The following is a 6,000-nucleotide window of genomic DNA, read 5'->3' as shown; positions in this document are numbered from 1 at the left end:
GTTGTAAAATGAAAAGGCATGATTATTGATGTAAATAATGCATCGATTTTATAATCAATGCAAAACTTTACTGAGTAAAATTTACATCGATTTTGAATGTAAAATTATATTCAAAACAAACGCCAACAAATACAGACCGTAAAACAAACGCAACCTTAAGTTTATTAGGTTTAGTAATTATAAATTGTTTAAAAACTGAGATCATTAAGTTGATTCACATGCTGGGAGAGTGTCGACGTGTGGAGAGTTTTTGTTTAATCCCGTATTCCCGTCGTGTTTCTCACTACTCCATAAGACGCAAAGCACTCTCATTTAATAGCTAGGATAGTACAACAGTTCTCACCTGTTTCTCAAAAGAAAGATAAAATTGAACAAGGAGTTGGTTTCTCACAGGACGGGATAGCTGAAAAGGATGGTGCAACCTCCTGCCCCCTCTACTATTGATCCTTCAAGTGGAAAGTTGCTATAAAGCTAAGCCTAAACCAATTGAACGCCCATGGTGATCAGAGAGAGAGAGAGAGAGAGAGCAACCGACAACCCAGAAAGAAAGGTAAAGGTATGATGGAGTTTGAGACTCTTCTGGCCTTGATAGGAACCCAGTTAATAAAGATATGGCCTGAACTCAGTGTTGCAATCTTTTGCCTCCTCTCCCTAAGATGGTACCACACACACAAGAACGAGGTGTTGATGCACTGGCCCATCCTCGACGTATACCCGTCTATCCTCGCAAACGTCCACCGCATTCATCACTGGATCGTCGATATAGCCAACAAGATCAGCTGCACCATCGTCGCAAGAGGGCCGGTATTCGGGCGCCTGGATGTAGTGTTGACGTCCGACCCCCGGAACGTAGATTACATCCTCAAGACTAACTTCTCCAACTTCCCCAAGGGCCCTCAGTTGAAGGAGGCCTTCGATCTGCTTGGAGACGGAATTTTCAACGTCGACGATGACAAATGGCGTTTACAGAAGAGGCTGGCACACGTCGCCTTGGTGTCCAAGGAGTTCCGGAACTTCACCGGTGCGGTGACCAGGAAGTTGGTGCAGGATGCACTCCTCCCCATAATGCTTCACGCTGCGAAACATGGCACCATTCTGGATCTGGAGGATCTGTTCATGAGGTTCGCATTCGACAGTGTATTTACTGCTATCTTTGGCAGAAGCCCAAACTCCCTATCCTTGAGCTCTCCCAGTAATGAACTTGCCGAAGCCATCGACGATGGGACGGAAGGCATATTCTACAGGCATGTCATGCCCAGAGGGCTGTGGAAGCTGTTGGGTTGGCTGAAGGTTGGCAGCGAGAAGAAAATGATCGAGGCCCGAAAGACCATAGATCATCACTTGTTGCAGCATATTTCGTTTAAGAAAGAGGAAATGCGTGAAGGAATACAGAGTAGTGATTTAATAGCTATGTACTTGACTACTCAAGCTCAACGTGGAGAAACCAGCATTCACAGTGAAGAATTCCTTCGAGACACGTCGTTGAGCTTCCTGTTTGCGGGGCGGGACTCGACGGGCACGTCGCTCGCTTGGTTCCTGTGGCTAGTTTCTACGACCCCGCACGTCGAGGCAAAGATATTGGAAGAGTTAAAGCAGGTGAAGAAAAGGAAAGAAGATCAGGAGGGTCTCGGCGCGCGCGGCACAGCTGAACCAGCAGAGTGGCCTTGGGTTTTTGACTCGGAAGATCTGAAAGAGCTGGTGTATCTGCATGCAGCTATGTGTGAGTCTTTGAGGCTCAACCCACCACTCCCTCTCACCCGAAGAGGGGTTGTGAAAGAAGATGTTCTCCCTGATGGAACCACTGTGAGACCAGGGCAGAAGATACTTATCTCAATGTACGCCATGGGAAGGCTGGAGTGGCTGTGGGGGAAGGACTACCAGAAGTTCAAGCCAGAGAGATGGATTGATGACAAGGGGAGAATAAGCCAGGATGCCATGTCCAAGTTCTACCCTTTCACAGTCGGACCCAGAGCTTGCCCAGGTCGGAACATGGCCTTTACCCAGATGAAATCCGCCGCTGCAGCCGTACTCTTCAATTTCTGTATTGAGGTTGTGGAGGGACAGATCGTCAACCCAATGTCGTCAATAGTTCTCCACATGAAGAATGGAGTAAGAGTAAGGATAAAACAAAGGGTGTGGTAGTAACTTTAGAAAACAATTCGATCGGATCCTTAATTTACTGTTATTTAATAGCTACTTTTGTGTTTCAGAAATTGTAACTACTTAATTAATTTAGTCATATAGGAAATTAATTGGAAACCCATGCATGAATATTAATTCATGTTAAGATTGGAGAGAATAATGTTAAGAAAACGACCATAAACCTGCCTCACAGTGATCATGGAACTTGATTAGAATATATATTAGCAGGTGTCAAAAACTCTTGCATATATACTGCGTTTGTCTCCAACAGAAAAAAAAAATAATAAGAAGAATGATATCTTAATTTTCACTTTTACTGTAATTTTTTGCAGTTGTAAGGGAACAAAATAGGCTTAAGATTCAGTTTGGAAGGACTGTAAATATAAATATATACAATGCAAATATATACTGAATAATTTGAAATATTATAAGCTTTTGCACTCTATAAATTTGTATTTATACTTTTTTCAAACTGAGCCTAGCAAACAAAATAGTAGCATGATGTTCACTGAATTCGTTCTCTTATCTCTCTTCATGGCTTCTGCCGAGCAGACTGCAACTAACTCTCTAATCTTCATCATTCCCTGCAACAAAGGATCCCTTTGAATTAACGTAAAGCTTTTTTTTGAAGGCACATGAACATAAAGCTAGCTTATTCATAACCCTCTTTGAATTAACGTAATTACATCATTTATTATATTATGGTCTTAAATAAGTAAAAATAAATAAATAGGTACGACCATGCATTAAAAGAGAGCATTATCTTTCCTGATTTTCCTATCCGTTCAACCATTCACACTTAATAGAAAGTGGGAAATGCACGTAGGATTAGTCCCAATCATGTACGTATATTATCGACAAGTCCCCCCGTGTCTCCTGCACACAAACTGTTCTCACATCCCAATCCATACGAAATTGGGATCTGCTCATACCGGGCGCCTCACACGGTCACACCGATCTCACAATTTCATCTCATCATGCATTGGAAATACATAATATTGATACGCCTTTTGGTGATTTTTGTTTTTTTTTCGTCAATTGGTTCAGGGGAATCGGTTTAGGTCTTCCAAACACCCTAAACCGGTCAGACCACCAATACACCTATTATAGGGACGTATTGGTGGGGTGCTGGAATGATACGTATCGACCGATACGTGTCAATACTTTGAACCTTGCGTATAAGTACAGAGATGTTCCCAATGAATGGTGGGATGTCTGTGAGGTCGATGTGAGGCATCTTATGTGAGGAGTAGATCTGGTCTCACCCATACGATATTATCGTTGACCAGGGAGATGTTCTCTATGTGCGTGTTTATAGTGTCCTCTTGGGTATGGCTTCAGTCAGTGCAAGTCCATGCTTACACTGTTTGTAAATTTCATTTTATTTAACATCGATTTAGTCGGTTTTAGTTAAACCGAATCGAAATTAATGCTTATAGCCAAAATTAACTTTTGTAGCCTAAAGTTGTAGTTGGCTAGTTGAGTGTTAGTCGGTCCCTATACATGTATCTATAGCTGTATCTTAGGTTTTCACTCCTATGAATAGACTCAACTTTTTACTTTTTACTTTTTTATTTTTTTTGTGTCGGTCCTTATATTTAGCTTTTGTTAGTTATATCATAGATTAAAAAGTAATAGCTGTCAATTAAAAGTAAAAGAGATAAGATATATGAATTATAAAAGGCAAATATGTGTAGTATGCTCGGGTTGGTTTCACATCAGGTTACAAAAAGCATAACTGCAATCGAATCGGGACATCGAGTTTTTCCATTTTCTAAACCAAGATTGACCGAACCATTTTAGAAACCGACCATCTCGGGTCGAGTTGGTCCAGTTTGATTGGTTTGGTCGGTTTAAAACATCTTCCGAACAGGCCTATATACAAGGATTTTTTTGTTTTTCAAAAGGAGGGAATACATATAGGCTACGTTTGGAATCAGTGTAAAACGTCATCGGTGTAAATGTTTTACACTGAATCATGAAAATGATCGTTGCTTTTTGAAAAACACAATGGGTGAAGAGTGTAAAGTTTTACGTCGATAAAATTGATGTAGTATTTACATCGATAATCGATGTAAAACTTTACGTTTGATAGGTTTTACATCGGTTATCAACATAAAACTCTACTCCATCCAAATGTATGTAAAATTGAACCGGAATAGAGTTTTACGTCAATCAGGACTACATTCCTAAACGCGGACAAAATCGGTATAAACTTTTACACCATTCTTGATTTACACAGATTCCAAACACATCCATAGGAATTTCAGGAACTATCATATGATAGCTAACATCTTAAAGTCTTACTACTTCAGATCTGAAAATAATTTTCAGACCCCAATTCAGATATACTTTCAAATACCTTTGATGTCTGAAAAACAACATTTTCATTTTGGAGGCCTAAAAAGTGTTATCAAACCCTATTTAAGTGATTCACATAATATTTATTTCTTTAAAGATTTAATTATCATATAACCTTCAATTTACTGCTGAATTGAGCTCTGAACATCAAAATTCTTACTTTTTGGCACTTTGGGGTTATTCGGTAGCATTTTTGACCGGACCCTCCGAATACTAAAAATGCTTTGGATTCATTATTTCATTTAGAGGACGAGTTATCTTTGAGTGCGTTCTCAGGTAGCGGATGAAATTTGTTTTTCTATTCTATTCATTATGAATTTGAGCAACTTAGAACTCCCCTCCATCTTATTCCTATGCAATCTCCCTAAAATCGGGAGGGTGTTTTCGAATCAATCGGTTTCATTTTACCCTAAATTCGATCCCTAATTAAAAACTGTTGAATTGGTCAGTAATTGCTGAAACCATCAGCTTATTCGACAGTTTTTGGCCATTTGTTTTAACCAAAAACAGTTTTAATTATTATTTTTTTAATTTTTTCACTGAAATGTGTATATCTGTTCAAATCGTCAACCTGAAAATCAGTGACCAAAACGATTCTAATTCCGGATTGATTTTAAAACCTCGATAGAGAGAACATGCGTGCAACTATTGTGCTATGCGGCTATGCCTCTCTTAAAACCAATCATGGATCCATCTCTTTCTTCTCCGGCTCCCAAAACCCACTGTGCAATCGACCTCCTCCTTCTCCGTCTCTTCTTTCCCCAAACCGACTGTACTCTGCTCCTCCCAAAACCCACCATGGATCCCTCTCTTTCTTCTCTGTCTCTGTCTCCCAAAATCCACTATGCAATCGACATCCTCGTCCATCCTTTTTTTCCCAAAACCGACTATGCTCTCCTCCTCCCAAAACCCACAAAACCCACTGTGGATCCGGCAACAAAGAAAAAGAATTGACCATACCTGTGGATCAGGCAACCCACTGTGGATCTGATGCATCCAATGTGAATCCATTATAAATGTACCAGGTTTAATCCAGTCTAATAAATATTTCGTATCATTTTGGACGGGTTTAATTAATGTCTGGACTGTCTAATCTGTTAAAATTTATTTTGATTTATATTGGTTTCAGCCCAAACCTGGTCCATTAACACTTATATTTTTATTTTATATCAATGGATCAGATATTGGCTTAATCCAACCCACTTTAATATAAATTTATCATAAAATGACTAACTAGGTCCAATCCAATCTAATAAATATTTTGGACCAAATTAGTCCAATCCAATATGTCTTGTTGGTCTGTCTAATCTATCCAAATTAATTTTAGACTGGATGGAGTCCAATCCAAAACTGATCTATTGACACCCTTACCCTCCTCTATTCTCTACCCTGTTTAGATGGAAACAGAGGAACAAGAGAGACTGAAGCCCCTCCTCTATCCTCTCTCTCTCTCTGGTCTGTAATAGACTCCACCACCGAAAATTGTGTAGCTTTTGT

The 6,000-nt window shown here is 39.7% G+C and overlaps 1 pseudogene across 1 annotated transcript; it reads left to right on the top strand.

Annotated features, from left to right (window-relative positions):
• Nucleotides 1-235: 235 nt before the first annotated feature.
• On the top strand, nt 236-2,390 carry LOC148850479 (alkane hydroxylase MAH1 pseudogene; annotated as a pseudogene). Its single transcript, XR_016098873.1, has one exon. The product of XR_016098873.1 is annotated as an alkane hydroxylase MAH1 pseudogene (transcript).
• The last annotated feature ends 3,610 nt before the right edge of the window (nt 2,391-6,000 follow it).

Source organism: Nelumbo lutea, chromosome 5 (assembly GCF_056320005.1).
Source record: "Nelumbo lutea isolate HS-2025 chromosome 5, American lotus-T2T, whole genome shotgun sequence".
In the NCBI taxonomy this organism is placed as follows: domain Eukaryota; kingdom Viridiplantae; phylum Streptophyta; class Magnoliopsida; order Proteales; family Nelumbonaceae; genus Nelumbo; species Nelumbo lutea.
This window is presented reverse-complemented; position numbering and strand designations above follow the sequence as displayed.